The sequence below is a fragment of the Tamandua tetradactyla genome, chromosome 20 (assembly GCF_023851605.1).
Source record: "Tamandua tetradactyla isolate mTamTet1 chromosome 20, mTamTet1.pri, whole genome shotgun sequence".
Taxonomy (NCBI): Eukaryota; Metazoa; Chordata; class Mammalia; order Pilosa; family Myrmecophagidae; genus Tamandua; species Tamandua tetradactyla.
This window is the reverse complement of record NC_135346.1, coordinates 43,784,797-43,810,411: the sequence shown is the minus strand read 5'-3', so window position 1 is coordinate 43,810,411 and position 25,615 is coordinate 43,784,797.

Sequence of the window (25,615 nt, the reverse complement as noted above, 5' to 3'; positions counted from 1 at the left end):
AGAACTGAGTGTGGGGGCATGAATTGACATTTACACTCTGGATGTTTTTGGTGGCAGTGTTGGCAATCTACAAAGGATGGAGGTGCCTGGGGGTATAACGGTTGAGGGAAGGAAGGAGGAACTGTGGTGTTTACATACAACAGACTACTTAGCAGCCACAAGAAGGAATGAAATTGTGAGGTATGCAAATTGGTGAATGAACCTTAAGGACTGTTTGATGAATTAAATGTCAGAAGCAAAAAGACAAATGTTACTCATATGGACTAAGTATAATGTACAAACTCAATGAATTAAAGTTGAGAGCATGTGTTATCAGGTTGGGGCCTATTGTAAAGGGTCCTAGATTGTAGGCTCTTAGAGCAGTCATATATATTCACGAGTTGTAACTGTTATTTCAAAATTCTGAGATACTGACCTGTTTACATATAACCTGGTTGTCCCCAGAAACTTTAGGTATTTACGTGACACCTGAGACTCAGAGGCAGAGCTCTGCAGCTATGAAAGTCAGCATTACCTCATACAGGAACTGTTTAAAAAGTTGAATAAGTGATCAGATTTTGACTAAATACATGGACGAAGCTGATCTGGATAGGACTAAGGTAAATCAAAATATAGACTAAAGGATGATATCGTCCATATTTTAAAACTTCAGCTTCTGTGTGCAACCAAAGGAAGAGATGTTTATTTGGTGCAAAATTTATATTGTGAGTAGCGCATTACCTAGTTTAATTCGTATGGTCAGTTGAACACCATAAGGACATGGAATCTCAAGTACGGCATGAGATCTTAACTACAGGTTAGTGTGATGCTCCAATAAACCTCAATGTAATCTGGGCAGTGAATAAAAAAGTATTTGCAAAGTCCTCTTGGGGGTCTGGGAAGAATGGAAGAAATATTCAGCTACCCCATTTGGGGGATGTTCTAGTTTGCTAGCTGCTGGAATACAATATACCAGAAACGAAATGGCTTTTAAAAGGGAGAATTTAATGAGTTGCAAGTTTACAGTTCTAAGGCCAAGAAAATGTCCCAATTAAAATATGTCTAAAGAAATGTCCAATCAAAGGCATCTAGGGAAAGATACCTTGGTTCAAGAAGGCTGATGAAGTTCAGGGTTTCTCTTTCAAGTGAGAAGGCACATGGCGAACACAGGGCTTCTCTCTCAGCTGGAAGGGCACATGGCGAACACGGCATCATCTGCTAGCTTTCTCTCCTGGCTTCCTATTTCATGAAGCTCCCCGGGAGGCATCTTCCTTCTTCATCTCCAAAGGTCACTGGCTGGTGGACTCTCTGCTTTGTAGTGTTGCAGCATTCTCTGCTCTCTCTGAATCTCTCATTCTCCAAAATGTTTCCTCTTTTATAGGACTTTAGAAACTAATCAAGACCCACTCAAATGGGTCGAGACATGTCGTCACCTAATCCAGTTTAACAACCATTCTTAACTAAATCACATCAAGGAGGGAGATGATCTCATTACAGTTTCAAATATACAGTATTGAATAGGGAGTATTCTACCTTTAAGAAATGGGATTTATATCAAAACATGGCTTTTCTTAGAGGGCATACTTCCTTTCAAACCAGCACAGGGAAATTCCTAATATTCTCGCAAGCTGTGGGGGCAGCCAATTCAGTAGGCTGAGCCCTCAATCTTGGGTTCGCCCTATGAAACCTATTCCTGCAAAGGGGAAGCTAAGCCTACTTATAATTATGTCACCCCCTGTGCCAGTTTGAATCTCTGGGGACCCCAGAAAAGCCATGTCCTTTAATTCTCATTCAACATTGCTGGCTAGGAGTTTTTTGATTATTCCCATGGAGATATGACCCATCCAGTTGTGGATGGGTTAATTAAAAAGGCAAATGAGCAGTATGGATGAGAACTGAAATTAAATGTCAGAAAGCAAAACTTTCTAAGTTTAGTGACAGAAGCATTTACATTTAGTATGACTTCTGTTTCTGATTCTTAATTTTTTTTCATAATCACTTCTTCCTTCTGATTGTACTTGACTTTTAATGCATTTTGGCTGATTAGCAGAGTGGTTTCTCCAGGAGGAAATATGTATGTTTATTAGGAGGATGAAAATTGTGAGAGCTTCCTAGAAAATATTTTCACCACGTTAATTTTCATAAAAGATTGGATGAAAATCAGTATGGGCATAAAAATGATCAAATGCCTCTCAGGGTTAAGTCACCTGACTTCTGCCATGTTCTCCTGGGATTCCAAAGTATTTCAATGTCCTTTTCAATTTATACTCTTAGGATACTTGTTGTTTATGGAAAAACACTTAAAATGTAGCTCTCTACTGTAGCAGCAGGAATTCTGATCCCAGTCAAGGTCTGCAGTGTTCATGAGATTGCACAGAGGAGCATACTATCTCAGGAAAAGGAAAACAAAAATCCCCAAGCAATTTACCAAAGTTTAATAAGCCTATTATTGTGTTTTAAACAAGCTCTGCTATTTTATTACTTTATTAATCATAAATATACATTAAAATGTATTTGAAGTGTCACAGGGGATATTTTGGATTAGAAGTGATTTCTTGAAATTTAATAGACTGTGAGTTCCTCTATTGGTCTAAAAAAATTAAATGATTACTTCTTTAAGGATTTCAATATTTTCACATAGCAAGCAATCATAATTACATATCAACTATTTTACGCACTTGTAACTACTTTAATCAGCAATGAGTTTTGAAACCTGTTAAATTACTATCAGGTGGGCGGGCCGCGGTGGCTCAGCGGGCAAGAGTGCTTGCCTGCCATGCCGGAGGACCCCGGTTCGATTCCCGGCCCCAGCCCATGTAAAAAACAAACAAACAAACAAAATATAATAAAACAAGAAAATGTTTAAAGATGTTTCCCTTTCTTCCTCCCTTCCTTCCTTCTCTGTCTTTCCTTCCCTTCCTCCCTCTCTCAAAAAAAAAAAAAAATTACTATCAGGTATATAAGGTATAGGAAAAGACTTCCCCTCCAACCATGACGCCATAGAGGATTTTTAAACATCCTCTAGAATTCAAGAGGTTCAGTTTATTAAAACCTTTCCCAGGTTTTAATAAACTGAACCCTCTCTTCTGCAGTGAATGGGGACAACTAAGAGGCGTGAGAGCACCAGGAATATTATGACAAAATAAGGTAGCTAACCTTATGTCTAAGGTCAAGTAACAAGCAGTTATCATTGCTTTACAACCGTGATCAGGTAGAATGGCATGGGTGGTAGGTTTCATGTCATCTGTCTACCTAAAGGCCTGTATCTTATAGAATATCACAAATTGCCTCTCCAGAAATTTTGATGAAATTTTTGGAAGAATTCTGAAATTTTTCCATTGGCCATATACATCTCAAATACTTCTTACTGTCCTTCAAACACAGTTACCTTTCTTATTTATATGAGTAGTGCCTTGATAGCAATAACCTTGTTATATTTAATTTGGAATTCTAAATTTATAGTATGTTGTAGTTTTACATTGTAGGCAGGTACAAAATATACTTAGTAAAGGCAGGTTAGTTGGTCTTTGAAGTTGCATTGGAAATAAACTGATTATGGTTGATTTTAGTAGAAAATAAATTTACCCGAGAATATTGGTAAATTGTAATGAAGATATCAAATTGCAGATTCTTCCCATTGCTAGAAACCTTCAATATGTGTAATCTTAGGCGGTTTTTTTTTTTTAATAACGCACCTTCTGTTCAGCCAGCAAATGGATGGGCATATACCCCAAACCAGGTTCTCTCCTGGAAAATTGAGTTTTGAACAGCTCATGGAAGGATGAATAAAAGCTGGAGCTGATTCTTCCAGGAGGTAGGGGCGTGAAACGATTATCCAATTTTCTTTGCTCCCTAGATTCACCAGGTTTCTCTGGCACTTGCCCTTTATAAAGTTTGTTGCCTCACTTTTTTTTTTAATAATCTCCATCATAAATCTGCTTTACTTAGCCAGATATGCTTTCTATTGATTGTTACCTAACAGCCCAACTAATGAGTATAGTATTTATTATGTGATTTCCTGTAGCTTAATTGTTCTCCATATACAAATACACTACATAAATATCAACCATGATAAGGAAACATCACTGGCTTCATAATCTCTTCTCCTCAAAAACAAACAATAGGCAAGCAGGTAAACTCATCAATTACTTCTTCTGCAAGACTACCCCAAGCATTATAGTTCTAGAAGTTGACATGTTAGCAAAAAAAAATCCATTTGTCCTGGTAATCCTTGCGTCTGGCTGACCTGATGTTGGTGATTTGTAATATTAGTTGATGTTAAATTTTAATTTCCAAGGGAATTACTACATGTGCTACTGAATCATCCCCTTGCTAATCAAGGCCAAGACTGCTTTTGAACAAATTTATTATATGATAAGTTCAGCAAGTCATTTAAAATGAGGCAGTTGCTGGGAGTAACAAAAATCAAAATCTGCTGTAGTAAGGTCTAGTGGAAAATGGCTATAAGAATTTATAGGCTTAAATAGAACTTTTTTTTTATTATGGGATGAGTGGTTTGTTTTCTTTGCCATTTTCTGCCATGAGGGATAGAATAAAACTATCTATATCCCCCCTTCTAATGGTAGAGGGTTACATTAAGTTCATAATCAAAATAAACTATCGTTTACAAAATAGTAAATTTGACTGCTGTTGTTTATTTCCCTTTCCTTTCAAACAATGTGTTTCCTGGCATACTGAGCCTCATTTCTCTATTTCCATCCTTAGAACTCTGTGTTCCTCCTAGATTCCAGTATCATGAAATTGGCCTGTAGAGTGTCTTGGCTGGTTCTGCAATGCCCCTCAGCCTTGCCTGTGAAGTTGAATTTGCAAATCCTTTAAAACAGGAAAAATAATGCTTACTACACAACTGTCCTCAGCTTTTCTATTTTTCTTTATAACTTCTTTTGCTCCCTGATGCTGAAAGATCCCACATTAATTTTGTTTCTAGATTTCAGTAGGCTCCTTGGCCTTCATGGGAGTTCTTGTTTTTAGACCAGTCGCTATATTTGCTTTCTTTGCCCTCAAACCAAAACATAACATATTATGTTACCTGTCAAACTAATTACGTAGAGTTTGAGACCTTCCAAGGTAATATCTTTAAAATATAGATAAGGACTTGTAACTAGACCATTGTAAAAGCCCATTTTCTTAAATGCAAGTCATTATTGTGTTAAAGTACAAATTCTATAAAGTTGTTTATGGATGGTTGAGATTATTTGGCTTTCTTCTGTTTTTCTAAGAAAAGACACATGAAGAAATTTAGAATCAGTATTTTGCTTTTTAAAATTGTTCATGTGAAGTGGAAATATTTCATAAATGTCTCAAACTAGAAGGTAAGTTTTAGACTGCTGTAGATCCACATCAATTTTGTTTCCATTTCTCATACAGTGCCTTTTGAATTAAATGTGGAAGATGCTTACAGCCTTAAACCACATTATAGCAACATTCTCAACATTTTCTCTTGAATGTTACTTATACAACAATGAAATTAACTAACTATTCACAAACTAAATGTTCATTGTTCTCTGTATAATTTTTATGTGTATTAAAATATGAGATAGTCATATGAAGAACTAATCAATTTTATCTGCTGAATTTAATCCATCTGTACTTGAAAGCTTTAAATTTGTTTTTATAGATTTATTTATAAATTTAAAATAAATTTATTTTCTTTAGAATCCAAATAATGTTTTTACCTAGAGAGCAAAGTATATTTCTAAAATAAATCAAACACTTATATTTACAGAAGACATCTGCCTATTTATATTTTTTGATAGAGTAATTTTCCCAAATATGTTTTTAAGAATCTGTTGATGGTTTCATTTTTGGATTGCCTTTCTCTGAATTAAAACAATATTTTCACATCATTTTTGTTTTAATTTGTAGATTTTGCTTTTTTAGAACATTTTATATTTACAGAAAAATTTTGAGGATAGTACAGGGAGTTCCCATATACCCTGCACCCAGTTTCCTCTGTAATTAACATCCTATGTTAGTGTGTTGCATTTGTTGCAATTAATGTACCAATGTTGATACAGTATTACTAATTAAATTAAATGTTTATTCAGATTTCCTAGTATTTACTTACTTTCAACATAATATCCTTCTTTGTCCAGAATCTCACCCAGGATACTAAGACGACATTCAGTCATCTTATTTTCTTTTTTTTTTTAATTAGAGAAGGTTTGAGTTTACAAACAATCATGTATAAAATACAAAATTCCCGTATACCATACCACCACCAATAAGTAGCATTGATGTGGAAAATTTTATAATATTTTATAATTGTACGTTACCTTTGTTACAATTAATGAAAGATTATTAAAACAGTTCCATTTATTGTCTATTATGTAAGGAAGTGCATGTTTTAGTTTGCTAATGCTGACCAGAATGCAATATACCAGATATGGGTTGGCTTTTACAAAGGGAATTTATTAAATTGCAAGTTTACAGTTCTAAGGCCATAAAAATGCCCAAACTTAAGCATCCAGATAAAGATACCTTAACTCAAGAAAGGTCAATGTCATCTTGAACACCTCAGTCAGATGGGAAGGCATGTGGCTAGTGTCTGCTGGTCCTTTGGTTTCTGGTTTCTAGCAGCTTCCCTGAAGGCAGTTTCTTCCTGTACCTTCAAATATCTCTGTTTGTGTCAGCTCTGAGCTTTATCCGAAATGGTTCCATCTTAAAGGACTCCAGTAAGAAGATTAAAGCCCACCTTGAATGGTGAGAGTCACATCTCCATGGAAACTATGTAATCAAAAGGTTTCACCCACCACTGAACCACCTGTGCACCCAGGCTAGTGGTGGGGTTGCCATATGATCCTGAAACCTGTGGCTCAGTATATACCTGTAGGAGCTGAGTGTGGGCACATGAATGGACACTTGCACACTGGTGTCTGTGGCAGCAGTGTTTGCAATCCACAAATGATGGCGGTAGCTTCGGGGTACAGTGATTGATGAATGGAAGGGTGAACTATGGTATACATATAACGAACTACTGACTGGTTGCAAGAAGGAATGAAGTTGCGAGGCATGTAACTAGGTGAATGAACCTTAAGGAATGTATGTTGAATTAAATGTCAGAAGCAAATAGACAAATATTATGCCTCACTCATACGGACTAACTAGAATATAAAAACGTGGTGAACTAAAGTCGAGAGCATGGGTTATCCAGTTGAGGCCTATTGTATAGGGTCCTAGACTGTGGCAGTCGCATATATTCAGGAGTTGTGACTGTTATTTCTTAATTCTGAGATACTGAGCTGTTTATTTATAATCTGGTCATCCGCAGAAAATTTGTGTATTTATATGACACCTGTGACTCAGAGTTAGAGCGCTGAAGCTGTGAAAGTCAGCAGTACCCCATACAGAAACTGTTTAAATATATGAAAAAGGGATCAGATATTGAGTAGAGCAATGAATAAAGCTGATCTGTATAGGATTAAGGTAAATCAGAATACAGGGCAAAGGATGATATTGTCCATCATTTAAAACGTCAACTTCTGTGTGAGACCAAAGGGAGAGATATTTATTAGGTACAAAATTTATATTTTGGTTAGTACATTTTCTAATTTAACTTGTATGGTAAATTTAGTTGAACATGGAATCTGGAATAAGGTGTGAGATTTTGTTGGTTTGTCCAGATTAGTATGATGCCGCAATATATCCCAGAATAATTTGGGCAATGAATAAAATAAAGTAATATTTGCAAGGTCCCCTGCAGGCACCAGGGAGAAAGGAGGAAACATTCAACTTCCCCCATTTGGAAAATTTCTGATATACATGCAAACAGTAAAGACAGCCAAATAAATAGGCTGATCCCTTAATCTTGGGGATCACCCCTATGAAACTTACTTCTGCAAAGGATAGGTTAAGCCTATTTAAAATTATGTCTAAGAGTCACCCCAGAGAACCTCTCTTATTGCTCAAATGTAGTCTCTCTCTCTTTAAGCCAATGCAGTAAATGAATCCACTGCCCTCCCCCGCTTACATGGGAAATGACTTCCAAGAGTGTAAATCTCCCTGGCAAAGTGGGACAGAAATCCGGGATGATGCACATCAAGGGATTGAGAAAGCCTTCTTAATCAAAAGGGGAAAGAGAGAAATGAGACAAAATAAAGTTTCACTGGCTGAGAGATTTCAAAGTCGAGAGGTTATTCTTATGCATTATATAGATTTCCCTTTTTAGTTTATGGTATATTAGAGTGGCTAGAGGAAAGTACCTGAAACTATTGAACTAAGTTCCAGTAGTCTTGATTCTTGAAAGCGATTGTACAATGATGTAGCTTTTACAATGTGACTGCGGGATTGTGAAAACTTTGTGTCTGATGCTTCTTTTATCTAGGTTTTGGACAGATTAGTAAAAAAAATATGGGTAAAAATAAACAAATAATAGGGGGGACAAAGGTTAAAATAAATTGGATAAGTGGAAATACTAGTGGTCAATGAGATATGGTATGTGTTAAGATAGTATTTTTTATCTTCTTTTAATCTCTTTTTTCTGGAATGATGCAAGCATTCTAAAAAATGATAATGGTGATGAGTATACAACTATGTGGTGATATTGGAGCCATTGATTGTACACCAGGTATGGAATGTTTGTATGTTAAGATTTATCAATAAAAATATTTAAAAATAAAAAAGAAATAAAGGAGATGTAACCCAGTTTTAAATAAAAAAAAATCATAAGCACAGAGATGTTGGATACAGTGGTTGTTTTACTAACTTCAGGGCCTACCACAATACCCAGCATTTGGTCAGTGTCCAATATATATTTATTGAATGGCTAAGTGCAATCATGATTAAAAGTACATGCTTTGAGGTCAGTGAGAACTGCATGAGTTTGACTCTTGTATGTTGACCTTATGACCTTGGAAAGAAAATTATGGAAAATCAATTCTACAATGCATACAGCATGACTTCATGAAGATGAACTTCTGTTACTATTTCATTTTATTTACTTCTACTTTGGAAATTAAAAGAATTTATCTGGCTTTATTGATTTTATTATAAATTGATTATATGTATACTTATAAATAAACAAAAATAAAGTTTAGCCTATGTTAAAAAAAACAGTCCCAACCACAATTTGGTAGGTCACCTCTCCATGGAAACAATTTAATCAAAAAATCCTGCCCAAACATTATTCTGCCCCCACAAAATTGGTCTAGGAAAAAGAACATGGCTTTTCTGGGGTATATAACAACCTCAAATTAGCACAGTGTATATTTCCCATATGTCACCCTTTTAATAGTACTTTGTATTAGTATCATACATTTGTTATAATTCATGAAAGCACTTCCTATATTTGTACTATTAAATATAGTCCATGGTCTAAATTAAGGTTCACTGTGCTGAACAGTGCTGTTTTATCCTTTAATTGTTAATCTAGTAATATATATAACTTAATCTTTCCCCTTTTAACCACATTCACCTCTTTTAGTTCTGTTGACTGCATTCACAATAATATGCTACCATTACCATCAGCCACTTCCAAATCATTACCACCAGCATAAATAGAAATTCTGTACACATTAAGCATCAACTGCCTATTCTCTAACTCTAGTCATATCCTGGTAACTTATATTTTAGATTCTAACTCTACGAGTTTGCTTATTATAATTAGTTGATAACAGTGGAATCAAGAAGTTTTTGTTCTTTTCTGTCTGACTTATTTCACCCAATGTAAAGTCCTCAAGTTTCATCCATGCTGTCTCATGCATCAGGAGTTCATTCCTTTTCATGGCTAAATAATATTCCAGTGTGTGTGTGTATATATACCACATGTTATTTTTCCATTCATTGTTTAATGGATACTTGTATTGCTTTTGTCTTTTGGAAGTTGTGATTAATGCTGCTAGGGACATCATTGTGCAAATATTTGTTCAAGTTCCTGCTTTCAGTTTTTCTGGGTATATACCTAGTAGAGGGTTTGACAGATCATGTGATAATTCTATACTTAACTTCCTGAGGAACTGCCAAAAGGTCTTCTATGGCTGCTGCATCATTTTTCCTCCCCGCTAGCACCGAATGAGTGCTCTTATTTCTCCATATCCTCTCCAAAAATTGTACTTTTCTATTTTTAAATAGTGGCCATTCTGGTAGGCATGAAATCATATCTCATTGTGGTTTTGATTTGCATTTCCCTAATAGCCAGTGATGTTGAGCATTTTTTCATGTGCTTTTTAGTCATTTACTTCTTGAGGAGAAGTATCTACTCAAGTTTTTTACCCATTTTTTAGTTGGGTTGTTTGTCTTTTTATTATTATTGTGCTATAGGATTTCTTCATATATTCTGGACATTAAGCTCTTATCAGATAGGTCATTTCCAAATGTTTTCTCCCATTAAGTATGTTGTCTCTTAACTTTCTTGATAAAGTCCATTGATGCACACATGTTTTAAATTTTGAGTAGGTCCCTTTTTTTTTTGTTGTTTATCTTTCATTACTTATACTTTGGGTATAAAGTTTAGAAAAAACCACTGCCTACTACAAGAACTTAGAGATGCTTCCTGACATTTTCTTCTAGGAGTTTTATAGTCTTTATTCTCATATTTAGTCCATTCATCCATTTTGATTTAATTTTTGAATATGCTGTGGCATAGGGTTCCTCTTTCATTCTTTTGCATATGGATGTCTAGTTTTCCCAGCAATATTTTTTGGATAGACTATTTTTTCCCATTTGAGTGAACTTGGGAATATTGTCAGAAATCAATTCGCCATAGATGTGAGGGTCTATTTCTGAACTCTCAATTTGATTCCATTGGTCAATATCTGTCCTTAAGCCAGTACCATGCTTATTTGACCACTGTAGTTTATAATATGTTTTAAAGTCAGAAAGTGTGTTCCCCAATGTTCTAGTTTGCTAGCTGCCAGAATGCAACACACCAGAGACGGATTGGCTTTTAATAAAAGGGGATTTATTTAGTTAACGTATAGTTCTTCAGAGGAAAGGCAACTAACTTTCCACTGAGGTTCTTTCTTATGTGGGAAGGCACAGGATGGTCTCTGCTGGCCTTCTCTCCAGGCCTCTGGATTCTGACAACTTTCCCCGGGGATGATTCCTTTCTACATCTCCAAAGGCCTGGGCTGAGCTGCAAGTGCTGAGATGAGGAATCCCAAGCTGCTTAGGCTGTGCTATGTTGTGCTGTCTCATTTAAGCACCAGCCAATTAAGTCAAACATCATTCACTGCAGCAGGCACGCCTCCTAGCCGACTGCAGATGTAAATCAGCGACAGATGAGGTTCACGTACCATTGGCTCACGTCCACAGCAACAAAACTAGGCATGCTCACCTGGCCAAGTTGACAACTGAATCTAACTACCACACCCAATTTTGTTCTTCTTTTTCAAGATGTTTTTTAAGGATGTGGGCCCTTATTCTTCCAAATAATTTGATAATTAACTTTTCCATTACTGTAAAGTAGGCGGTTGGAATTTTGATTGGAATTGCATTGAATCTGTAAATCAATATTAATGATATTTAGTCTTCCAATCCATGAACAGGGAATATCCTTCCATTTATTTAATTCTTCTTTGATTTCTGTTAGCAGTGTTTTGTAGTTTGCTGTGCACAAATCCTCTGCATCCTTGGTTAGCTGTATTCCTAGGTGTTAGATTTTTTTTTTTCTTTTGGTATGGGCAGGCACCAGGAATCGAACCTGGGTCTCTGGCATGGCAGGCGAGAATTCTGCCTTCTGAGCCACCATGGTCCGCCTAATGTTTGATTCTTTTAGTTGATATTGTAAATGAAATTTTTCTTGATTTTTTTCCCTCAGATTGCTTATTACTATAGAAACACTATTGACTTTTTTTGCATAATGATCTCGTATTCTGCCGCTTTGCTGACCTCTTGTCTTAACTCTAGTAACTTTGTTGTTGATTTTTTGGAACTTTTTATGTATAGGATGATGTCATCCTCAAGTAGTGAGAGTTTTACTTCTTCCTTTCCAATCTGAATGGCTTTTATTTACTTTTCTTGCCTAACTGCTCCAATTGGAACTTCTAGCACAATGTTTAATAATAGTGGTAACAGTGGGCATAATTGTCTTGTTCCAGATCTTAGGACAAGATCTGGACATTGCTAGCTATGCATTTTTTCATATATGACTGTTTCGGTTTGCTAATGCTTCCAGAATTCAATATACTGCAATGGATTGACTTTTTTTCAATGGGAATTTATTAGCTCACAAATTTACAGTTCTGAAGCCATAGAAGGTCCAAACTAAGGCATCAACAGGAGGGTGCTTTTACTGATGAAAGTCTTCTGATTTCAATGGCAGCCTCAAAAATGTCTGGGCATTTCTTTTCTTCTTACCTTCTCCCTGGGCATTTTCTTTCTCTGTCACCAGATGTTTTTGAGCTCTGAGCTCTCTGTGTCCCCTCTCATAAAGGACTCCAGTAAATGATGAGGACCAACCTTGAATTGGGTGGGTCACATCTCCATGGAAACAACCTAATCTAAAAGGTCCTGCCCATAGGAGGTTTGCATCTATAAAAATGAATTAAAAGAAGATGGCTTTTCTGGGGTATATAACAGTTTCATGTCAGCACAATGCCCTCTATCATGTTAAGGAAATTTCTTATATTCCTTTTATTAAGTGTCTTATCAGGAAGGAGGCTGGATTTTGTCAAATGCTTTTTCTGCATAGTGGGGATCATCATGTGTTATTCCCTTATGCTTTATTACTTTGGTGAATTACATTAATTGATTTTCTTATGTTGAACCAGCCTTGCATGTTGAAGATAAAATTCATTTGACCATGGTGTTTAATTCTCTTTTGGTGTGCTGTTGTATTTTGATTTGCAAATATTTCTTGAGGCCTTTTGCATCTATATTTATAAGAGAATTTTCTGTAAATTTCTTTTCTTGTATATTTTTACCTAGCTTTGGTATTAGGGTGATGTTTGCCACATAGAATGATTTAGGTAGTGTTCCCTCCTGTTCGATTGTTTGGAAGAATTTAAAAGAATTTAAAAAGTATTTATTCTTTGTGGAATGATTGGTGGAATTCACTTGTGAAGCCATCTGTCCCTAGGCTTTTCTTCATTGAGAGATTCTTGGTGACTGATTCCATCTCTTTGCTTATAGTTAGTCTGTTGAAATCTTCTTATTTCTTATAGATTTACTGTAGATTGTTCTTGTGTTTCTAGAGATTTTCCATTTCATTTAAATTGTCTTATTTGTTGGCATATAGTTGTACATAGTATCCTCTTATGATACTTTTTATTTCTGTGTTGTCAGTGGTAATGTCCCTCCTTTTATTTCTGATAGATTTATTTGTATCTTTTTGTCAGTCTAGCTAAAGTTTTATCAATTTTATTGCTCTTCTCAAAGAACCAACCTTTAGTTTTTTAATTCTATTTTTTATTATCAATTTCTCAATTTCTAATCTAATCTTAGTGATTGCTTTCCTTCTGCTTGCTTTGGGATTAGTTTGTTGTTCTTTTTCTAATTCTTCCAGGTGTGCAGTTAGGTCTTTTATTTTGGCTCTTTCTTCTTTTTTGTTGTTAAGTGTTTATGACTATGAATTTTCCTATGAGCAGTGCCTTCACTGCATCCTGTAAGTTTTGAATTTCATATTCTTGTTTTCTTTTGTCTGGAGATATTTACTCATTGTCTTTGCAATTTTTTTTTGACCCACTGTTTGCTTAAGAGTGTAGTGTTTATCAGAAAAGCAAAAACAAACAAAGAGAGAGTGTACTGTTTAACTTGCATGTATTTTTTAATTTTCTAGTTATCCACATGTTATTGGTTTCCAGCAATACACAAAAACAAAAATGCAAAAGCAAAGAAATGCTGTGTATAATTTCAGTCTTTCTGAATTTATTGAGACCTTGTTTTTTTACCCAACATGTTGTCTGTCCTGGGCAATTCCTCATGTACACTTGAGAAGAATGTATGTACTGCTGATTTGGGTGTGAAGCTCTGTATGTGTCTGTTAGGTCTAGTTCCCTTATACTGTCATTTAGGTTCTCTTTTTCCTTATTGACCCTATGTCTAGATGTTCTATCTATTGATGAGAGAGGTGTATTGAATTCTCCAACTAATAATGTGGAGATGTCTATTTCTCCTTTCAATTGTGCCAGTGTGTCTCATGTATTTTGGGGCACCATGGTGCATAAATATTTCTGGTTGTTATTTATTGTTGGTGGATTGCCCATTTTATTAATACATAGTGTCCTTTTTTGTCTTCTGACAGTTTTTTATTTAAAGTCTATTTTCTCTGATATTAGTATAGCTACTCCAGCTCTTTTTTGTTTACTGTTTGCATGGAATATATTTCTCCAGCCTTTCATTTTCAATGTATTTGTGTCTTATGTCTAAGGTGATTCTCTCTTAAACAGCATATAGTTGGATCATGCTTTTTTTTTTATTCCATTCTAACAATCTGTATGTTTTGACTGGGGAGTTTAATCCATTAATGTTCAGTTTTATTACTGTAAAGGCAGTGCTTAATCCAGCCATTTTTTCCTTTGGCTTTTATATGTCATGTCTTTTTATTGTCTCTCTCTTTATCCTTTTAGGTATTTTCTTTGATAGTCTTCATTCCTTCAGACTACTCCAAGCCTCTCTCTCCTGTCTTATCTTTTCAGCCTGCTGAATTCCCTTTAGTATTTCTTCTAGGGTGGGTCTCTTACTGACAAACTCTCTCAGTTTCAGTTTGTCTGTGAATATTTGAAACCTCCCTCATTTTTAAAGCACAGTTTTGCTGGATAAAGAATATTTGGCTGGTGCATTTCCTCTTTCATTACAGAAATATATACCACTCACTGTCTTCTCACCTCCATGGTTTCTGATGAGATATCGACACTTACTCTTATTGTGGAACCTCTTTTCTTGCTGTAAGAAATCTGTCTTTATCTTTGGCATTTTAAACTCTGATTCACATGTGTCTTAGATTGGGATCTATAGAATTTATTCTATTTGGAATATATTGTGCTTCTTGGATAGGAATAACCCATCTTTCATATGAGTTGGGAAATATTTGGCCATTATTTTCTCAAATATTCTTTCTGCCTCTTTTGTTCTCTTATCTACATTTTTCCTTCTCATTCAAATCCCTGAGAATCTTCAATTTTTTCCATTCTTTTCTCTATTTGTTTTTCTTTTTTTTTCCCAAACCAGAACAAAGTGCTTTATTAAAAAAAAATAGTTTTAATCAGAAAAGTCTGGTTTAATTCAATATTACCTCAAGCTCCTAAAAAACCTTTTAGGAAAACCAGTAGGTTCAGAGAGAAAAGCAAACAGTTACTGACAATTCTTTGGTGAAAAATAAGTTGCATACTTAAACCAGCTGCCCTCGTAATTATCAAGCCCAACTCTGTATCAATTTTGTTTTTAAAACTTAGTTTCAAGATACACCAAAGAAACCATATAAATACTCTTTAGTAGTAAAAAAATTTAACAGTTAAATTCAAAGACAGAGCAAAATCCAAGGATGACAATGCACAGGATTAATTTACAACATAAGCCTTTTCAATCTCAGAAAACTAACATGGGGAGATCTCACTGAACAATAACATACATAAAATGAAAGCTAATAACATCGAATTCTAAACATTCTCTTAGTGACTAAGCCATAAAATGGCAGTTTAGAAATACTATTAACTTGTAGTTCTGCTTCTTTCCCACCCAGTTGTTTTCTTTAGATAAATCTAGGCATCAATGAATACATGTATAAATCTGTGTTTTTTCTTTCTTACTTAATTGCTATTATTTCTTCTTGTTTACCATTCTCTTAATTTTCCCTGGCAATGCTTTTCCTTTGGTTTGATCAGTTGAACTCAGCAGATTTGGAATGTAATGTGGGTATCAACTCTTATTGCAGTAGCACTTAGGAAATGCAATCTTAGAAAAGGCAAATTTTAACAACTGTAGTGGCCTTACAAAGTTAAGCATCAATTCACAATGTGACAGTGCCCCATGCTGAATGGCCGAGTGGGATGCTAGCCTGCTCCTGGGTAAGAATTATTTGCACAAACTCCCTCCCATTTAAGCTTTTAATAAATACAAAGCACCATTTTAAACCACTACAGTAGAATAAAAAAAATATTGCATTTCTATTGGCCTGTTTTGCTTCTTGAATGGCTTAGATGACTGTTCACTGAAAAGAAGATAAAACAGTTAATTGACTGCTACTCCAAGCCCTTTAGACTTCAGCGCTTCCTGTGCTTCAAGTCTCAGCAGCATTTTTGCTGGTGCAGCTACCTGTTGCTTGAGGCTGCTTGTTTGCTTGCGGCTACCTGTTAATTGAGGCCGCATACTCTTTCACCTCCTGCCTCACTTCCTGCTTGATCTGTGGGGCAAGTTTCTTTCCAGAAATGATAGCTTTGTTTCGAACTGCTAAGTGGTGGAAGGGGCGATGGCAGAGGGAGCAGCTCTACATGGGCAGGAGCAGCCAGGTAATCAGCATGGACCCAACAGAAAACACAGCCATGGCCTGCACCACTACATATGCTGGGAGTCTCTCATTATTCTTGTGTGTGAGATTTGGATGGTCTGGTCTTCTAGTTTGCTGATTCTTCCATCTGAGTGTTCAGATCTGCTGTGTATGCCTCTACTGTATTTTTAAAATTTCTTTTATTGTGGTTTTCATCCTGTAATTTCTGTTATATTTCTTTTTTTCAATTTTTATTATCAGAATTCCTTGATACAAAATTTTTTATTGTGAAAAATAACATATATACAAAAAAAGCAATAAATTTCCAATAAATTTCCTAACAAAAAGTTATAGAATAGATTTTAAAGTTTGAAATGTATTACAGTGCCACAATTTTTTGTTTTTTCTTCTAGCTGCTCCAAGCCGCTGGAGACCAAGCAGAAATATCAATGTAATGATTCAGTAGTCACACACATTTGTTAAATCCTATCTCCTCTGTTATACACCTCCTTCTCTTTAAATAACATATATACATAAAGGCAATAAATTTCACAGTACATTGCAACAATTAGTTGTAGAACAGATTCCAGAATTTCATATGGGTTACAGTTCCACAATTTTAGGCTTTATATTTCTAACCACTCTAAGGTGTTAGAGGCTAAAAGAAATATCAGTATAATGATTTAGCATTCATACTCATTGTTAAATTCTACTTTCTCTATATAACGTCACCATCACCTTTGATCTTTCTCCCACTCTTTAGGCATATTTGGGCTATGCCCATTCTAACTTTTTCATGTTGAAAGGGGTTGTCAATAATATGGAATAAGGAGATGGAATTAGTTGATGTTCTAGAAGGGCTGGCCTGTCTGCATTTTTAGGACTTACCTGATCCAGGGATGCATCTGGAGGTTATAGGTTTTAGAGAGTTACGTAGTGTATGGAACCTTTTTAGAGTTTTATATCATGCCATAGGTATTCTTCAGAATTGGCAGGAATGGTTTTGGTTGGGGTTTGGCAAGTTATGAAAGGTAGCAATGCCTAACTGAAGCTTGCATGAGTGACCTCCAGTGTAGCTTCTTGACTCTATTTGAACTCTCTCAGTCACTGATACCTTATTTGTTACACTTCTTTTCCCCCTTTTGGTCAGGATGGCATTGTTGAGCCCATGATGCCAGTGTTTTAGTTCTTTTTATACTTTTGAAATCATCTTTATGGTTGAAGTTTGTCCTCTTACTACCCTTCAGCTCTTTATTTATATTTTCCTTCATCCCTCTGAGTTGACTTAGGAGATTTCTTTGATTAGTTCTTCCAAATTCTGTATCTCCTCTAAAGTTTTAATTTATTCCCTTGACTGGACTATATTTTCTTGCTTGTTGGTATGGCTTTTTGGAATGTTTTGCTGATGCCTAGTTATCTCATTATTTTGATCAGTTTACTCTGAATGTTAGTTTTTCTCTCTTGCCTAGGGTTTGGTTGTTAATTGGCTTTGTGTTAGGGCTCCTTTTTGGTGGCTGGCTCAACTTATTCTAGACCTTCGGAATAGCCCATGTTTAACTGATGAGATTTTCTCAACATTTCTTCATCTATTTCTTACCCTGGATTTGTGGTACAACTTTTGAGATTTCACTTTTCCTGCAATGTTTTCACCTGTTCTTTTGACAACAAAAGAAAAACATTGTCTCTATCTGCTTTGCCTGGAGAGAAAATTCTGGGCTCCTGGAGAGGATATTCCCAAATCAGTACTTCCAAGCCAAAACAGGACCAAGGACCCTCAAAGAGGGCATAGACCAGCTCAGGAAAGATGCCAGAAGCTTCTTTACTACTTCCCAAAGGTGTGCTTTCCTGGCTAGCCCAACAAATGCAACCCTTCAGCTAACTGTTCCCTATAGCCCTGAGGGAAACATATGTCTTTAAATCTCCACAACCTTTGACCTCATAAGGGGCAGCATCAAAATAATGGCTGCCACCACCACCTTTGTCCAGGGAGGGTTGAAACATAATCTGGACCCACTGATCCCTCTTCCCTAATCAAAAGCCATGATGAGTGAGCAGCCATGCCTACACCTCTTCTTTGGGAAGAGTGCAACTCCTTTCTGTCTCCAGCAAGCTAGTCAGGGACTGGGCTCTAAGATAACCTACTATGATAGTTGGGGATGGACACTGGCTGCCAGCATGCAGGGAGAGCAACTCATTGTTCTTCACCATAGTTTATCAGCCTCTTCCTCCTGCTCTTTCCTGGATGCTACATGGTGTTCTTCTGGCTTCTGGAACCCCAGAACAGTTGTCTCAGAGAGTTCCTGTCCAGTCAACAGCCATTTTGGTGGAAGGGTTGCATCTTAGAGCTCTCTTGCCTGCCACTTTTTACAGAAATCCCACTCACATTTATTTTATCATATTGAATATATATTTACTGAAGCAAAAAAAGTACTGACAATTTCCACAGTTGAATTTTCTCTACAGTAACACAGAAAATAGGTGTGAGTAGATAGATAAATGAAGTAGATAGAAAAATAGAATGACAGAAAAAAATAGTTTTTTTGCATAATGTGTGTATGTGTTTCCTATAAGAACTTATGAAGCTGTAAAATCATACAATTGAAACTGTTGCCACATTTATTTTCCTGTAAAAATGAAATATATCTATGTATAAATTCTAAAATTGTGATGAGGACATTGCATGTTTTCCTACCTGGATTCCTTTTCTCCTCTATTTTTTCAAAAGGATAGGTAAATGCATTTAGTGCATAGTTTTCCAAGATTTGGTTCCAGAATATTTGAGTGAGTTTGAAAATAAATAAGATGGGATTAATGTTTATTACCTCAGCTGAGCTCAAATATTTAAATACATGAAGATTTAATACTGCCCTTTTTAATGCCATGCTCTTTGTTATGGACTGACTTATATCCCCCAAAAGACGTGTTCAACTCCTAACTCAGTTTTCTGCGTGTGAAAATTTTTATATATAGGATATTTGAAAATGTTATTACTTACCATGAGGCTAAAATCAATGAGGTAGGTCTTAATCCAATATCACTACTGACCTTATAACAGGAAGACATTTGGACATAGAAAGACAGATAAAGAAGAGAGCCTTGCAATAGAGGCAGATGCTGAGTCATGTAATAAACCAAAGAATATCATGAATTGCCAGCCACTACTAGAACCCTACAGTCTTCAAAGATAGTGAAGTCCTGCCAACATCTTGATTTTGGAAGTCTAGGCTCCAGACCATGAGAGAAAAATTTTCTGTTGTTTATGCCAACGAGTCTATGGTACTTTGTTACTGCAGCCCTGGCAAATAAAGACACTCCCATACTTTTCAATACAGAGAAAAATATGAAACCATTTCTGTATATCTGTATATGGTATCCTTTGTGCCCAGGTATCTATCAGCAATTCCCTTTCTTTCCTATATCTTAAAACCTCAAACATCTATCAGCTTTCATATATACATATATATGCATATACATATACACATCACACATTGTAGTATTTGTATTTCAACCCAATATCTTCATTGTGAGACATTATATATATATGCATACACACACACACACACACACACACACACATACATTGTAGTCTTTGTATTTCAAACTAATGTCCCCATTGAGCTACCACTATTTATCCTCCCAAGTTGCTTGAAAGAATGTCTCCATTTGTTCACCTCTCATTTACCAAATAGTCAACATAATATAGTTTCTCTTCTGCACTTTCTACTCCATTGTAGTTTACCTTAAAAAGGATATGAACGATTGTCTAGATGTTAAACATAATGGCCACTTGTCAAGTCTTACCGTACTTGACCTTTCTGCACTGTTGGTCACTGAATACAACAATTTCCATCTTGAAACATGTTCTCTTGGATTCTGTGATACCAGATTCAACGTTCTTGTATCTTCTGCTATGGATAATTTTTTTTCTGTTTCCTTTTCAGGGTCTTCTGACCACGTTGGTGTTAGTATTTCCTTGCTATTTGTGCTAAGCCTGCTTTCTCCAATCTCTCTACTCTCTATGAAGTCTCATTTGTCCTCCTGACTTCAGTGTTCATAGATATGTTAATGATTCACAAATCTTTATCTCCAGACATCTATACCCAAATACGTAGTGTATACACTTGAATATCCCACTATATCATTAGATCTCCCTTAGAATCTGATATTCCTTCCATGTTCCCTCTCTCAATGAGTGATTCATACACACAGAGATTATCTCCTCTACTCCTGACTAACTTCTGCATATCCCTTTAATCTTATATGATACTTCCTCCAGGGACCTTCACTGAACTCCTACATTTGAGTTATGTGCTCTCTTATGTTCTCTCATAGTATCACTTGGTCCCATGTCTTGTTATCATAATGCATGTCCTATCTCCCTTTTGGACATAAAATTCTGTAAGGTTCAGGACTTTTTTATGCTATTCATGGAATTGTACTGCCTTTGCTAGTACAGTACCTAGCACACAGTAGTCTTAAAATATTTCTTCAGTGAATGAATAAGAGAAAAGAGAGCTTGGACCATTTATGACTAGCCAAAGGGTTATATAAGTAGACATTGATCTTTCCCATGTGTTGATTGACATGCAGTGGGTAGGTTTCAGATCTTACCAGAAAAGCATGGTAGAAAAGTTTAATTTTATTAGACAGAAAATTTGTATTGTGAATAACTCTAACATAAAGTGATTGAAACCCAAGTCAAACTGACTTATGCAAAATAGGGAAATTGATTAGCTCAACCTACTGAAAAACTCCAGGGTATTCCTAGCAGTAGCTGGATTTAGGGGCTCAAGTAAAATCGAGAGTAATCTCTGTCTCCGTGTTTTGGCTGTACTTTCTTTTTGTGTTGGCTTCACCCTCAGGCAGACCATTCTGCACACTCTAGTTCTAATACAAAGAATCTCTCCTCTTCGTGGAAATGAATATCCTAGAATTGAATTTCACTGGTCTGAATTGGATTATGTTTTCATCCCAGAACTAATCATTTTGACTAGGGGACATGATGCTCTGATTTACAGACCTGGTCACATAACTAACCCTTAGAGCAAGAGGTAGAGTCAGATAAATTAAATTACATGAACTGAAGGGGAGAGATGATTCCCAAATAGAATAAGTTCTATTACCATAGAAGTGGAAATGGATGCTGTGCAGGCAGAATTAGTAAATAAGTCACTTAAATATTGGAGCAACAGGCACATAGATTTTCATGTCCTATCTCAGGCAGGGATTGGGGGATTGGAAGGTTGTGGCTTTTTACATTTTCTAAAGGTGATTCTAAACATCTGGTAAATACAGAAAAACAAAAAAGTATGCTATTGGGTCTTTAATGATTTCCCCAATGCACATAATTTTATATCTCTGTAAATTCATGGTTTAATGAAAACTTGAAACCTGTATTTTTTCTGGATATGTTAGGAAATGAAATGTTGCTAATTAAAAGTTTAATAAAGATAACTTTTAACAACATTTTTAGCTTGAAATGGCTCATAAACCTTCGATTCTCCTTCTTTCTCCCAATATTTTTCAATTGAACAGTCACATATCTATAAAAATAATTATTGCAACTGCAAAACTACACACTCCCAAGCATGCTGGTGCCTGCAGGTCACCATTGTGTAATCATTTCTGAAAGTTGCAAAGCACTTTAAATGAATTTCCCTCCCAGATGTGGGGTGTCTACATATGGAGCTTAGGAAATGCAAATCCAGCTACAAGGTATTTTTCAGTCATGGCAAAAGCAATTAGTATGCTAAAAAACACATGTCCTTCTAGGTCATTTTCATTGCATAATTCTTGCATGCAAAGTTTTAAAGATTAACAGACTTTCTTGTGAAAATATACAACAACTCTGTTAGTGTCTCATTTAAATACACACACACACATACAACCCAGGAGTTAGAAAAACAATACAATTCATAATATTCCTGAATATATCATTCTTATGGACAAAATTGTGTCACAGAAATAACATGTTCAAGTCCAAATCCCTAGCCCCATGGATGTGATACTATTAGGAAATGGCTTTTAAGATGTGATTAGTTAAATGAGGTCAAAATGAATTAAGGTGGGCTCTAATCCAATATGACTGGTATTCTTATAAGGAGAGAAAATTTGGACACAGGCAGAGAAAGGAGATGGCCTTATGACATAGACAGTGATTGAACTATGCCATAGTGTAACAGCAAACTGCAGCCGGAAACCTACAGAGGAAGTACTGCCCTAGGAACCCTACAGATTTCATGGCCAAGAAGTATGGCCATGCCTATACCTTGATTTAGACTTCCAAATGGTAAGAAAATAAATTTTGGTTGTTTTAAGCTACCTAGTTTGTGTCACTTTGTTACCTCAGTCATAGGAAACTAAGAGAATAACTAATCATAATTTGTATTGAGATGACATCTGTTCCCAACTAGACATTACACATCTTAGAAAATAAAATTATAAAATACCGTTTTCAAAAGTGTAAAATATTTAGACTATGATTTTGTTGGACATTTGATTAATGAACATGTCAATCTTATTCTGACCTTTGGAAACCTGCTACTTGGGAAACAAATAGACATCTTTTTTAGTCAAATATGTCATGGTTTCTAAGAAGAGACAAGGCCAAATTGCCATGTTCCAGTGGATTTATCATTAGGATACATGGGGAGAGTAGTAATGGAGGGAACAGCCTTGGCAGCTTAACATTTATTTTGGGTCTCAGATTTCTGAACCTCCATAGAAGGTCTCATGGAGAACTGCAATCTAAGCTCAGAATTATTCTGAATTTAGTCTGTTCTTCAGGAAGGTGCTTCTTCCTTCTCCAGGAGGGCACACATAAAATTTATCATTTCTTATGAGGGTATCTGATTGGGATGATATTCCATCTTAGCATGTACTTTCCTCATATCCAATCTGCACAGAGTGACCTGATTTAAGCAGTGCTCACTGGTGTCAACCAAAGATGTCCAAGGATGCTTTGTTGTTGCTGTACATCTGACATGAGCAATTGTATTCAGGCAAAACCACTTGGAAATGCTTTCCTGCCAGAAACATACTTTCTACTATTGCAAGTTTGGCATAAAATGGAATCTTTCTTAAAATTACCCAACTATTTTTCACATTTACAGATTAGAAAACATTTTGGTGTCTCAGAATATTAGTTAGGGTAGATAGATTATACTGTGGTAACAAATAAGCCCCCAAATCTTAGTGGCTTAACACCACAAAACTTTATCCCTTGCTGATTTAGTTAGATACTGATCAGTGCTCTCCCTCTCCAGGGAAGATGACCTCTGCATGTGATTTGGCAAGCCAGTGTGATTTCATCATGTAACATTATCATCTCACTAGGTGGCATGATGGAAGAAAGAGTGTAGGTAACTCATACCCACTCTAAATACTTGGTGTAGCACTCATCATTTCCACATACATTGCACTGTCCAGGATTTAACACTGCTCCTTCTGTGGGCTGAGAAGCATAGAGGTATCCAGCAAGCATGCAATTTTTCTATCACATTCAGTTCTTGCCAAAAAATGGGAATACTAATAATAATTATAGAACTATTATAAATTACTGTGTTATACCATAATCTGGGACTACTGAAAAACAAATGAAATAATGAGTCTAATGTGCTTGACACTATATTTTTCACCTATTATTTCTTATACTGATGAAATAATAACCTCCCAAAGAGACTGGATATTGAAGTTACTTAGCATTTCAGAGAATATTGTAATATTCAGGAGCACTTGAAAATATTTTCATGAACTTAAAACTTTTGTGCCTCTTTCTTTTTTTCTTGTTGGTGATTCAACTTTAACGTCCATTAAGTGAGAGTTTAACAATGTTTTGAAACATTCCAATGTTTGATTCTATAATAACAGCCTCAAAAGCTTACAATATTGGTTAATAGGTAGAACAAACCTATACATAAATGATAGTGCCTGTAGATTAAGCTAGAGAAAGGTGACAGAGAAAGAAGATGTAGCACTGAGGCAGCAGCCAAAGAAGACTTACATGAAAGAGATGGATTTGGAGATTATGTTAATGGTGGAGAGGGTTTTAGGAAGCAAAGATTGGAGAAAGGCAAAATAAGCAGAGAGAAAAACACAAACAAGAACAATGCCCGCTGGTCTAGAAGCCAAGAAAGTTATGGAGAAGTCTTAGAAAAAAATAAATCAAGTAAAAGTGGCCTTGGTGACTACAGTCAAGTGTTTCTGATCCTGTTGAGTAACATGGACCCACAAGTTTATTTTTATTTCCCATTTGATAGCCAGATTTCACATAGATAAAATTCCTCTATGTTCTTTTGTAACCAGGCAATTTTTCTTAAATTAAGCATCTGTCCCAAGATAAAAATATGGGATTTATATTTCTAAAAAGCTGCTTGACCTTTTGTTCCTACCCATCTTCAGAAATACTTTTTCAATTAATTTTCAATCCATTCCAAAGTTGATAAAAGAGATGAAACAATGTCTTCCAGTATAGATAGTAACAGCATTTAATAATACATTAATAAGTTAATGCAGTAGTTTTTTTTATTTTCCATTATGAGATTTGGGGGACTTTAAAGGAATGGGAAAAAAATCAAATGGAGAAGTGATTTTAAAAACTTGTCTAGGGTTTCTAAATAGAGATTGAAAACTGTTTTAAATAAAGTCATGGAAGGTTTGATCTTTCCACACACGTAAGAAAGTTTTTTAGTATGATCACTCTATTTGTGATTCTATCAAGTAGCATAGATACTTGTGTGTGTGGTGATTATATTCAGCCTTTAAGTTTAGAAAAATGATGAGCTTAAACAGAATATGAAAATAATTTAAAATTATATATGAATGATGTGTTCAATGTTGACTTGTGGAGAAAAAAAAATCAGTAGAAGCATCTTTTATCGATTTAGGAAAACAAGACCATAAGAGGATACTTTACAAAATAATCATTGTTAATATATTCTCCTTTGTTTTCAAGTAAGTGGAAAAACCCTATATATATTCATTTAATAATTACCTTTGTAAAAATGTTCTGCTTGAATAATGTTTTAATTAACTGTTGCATATGTACAGCAGTGCCTTGCAACAAACCAGCTAGCATGTATTTTTAAAATCATGTAATGATATGAATTATAAAAAGATGTCTTGTTATATTTGCACCTGCCAGAACAGAGCAACTTAGAATAAATATTGCCCTTTTAGTCTGTTTACAAATGCTTTTAGGTGACCAAATGAGTAAGCACTTAAATGAAAACACTTATTTCTGTTATGCAGGGATAG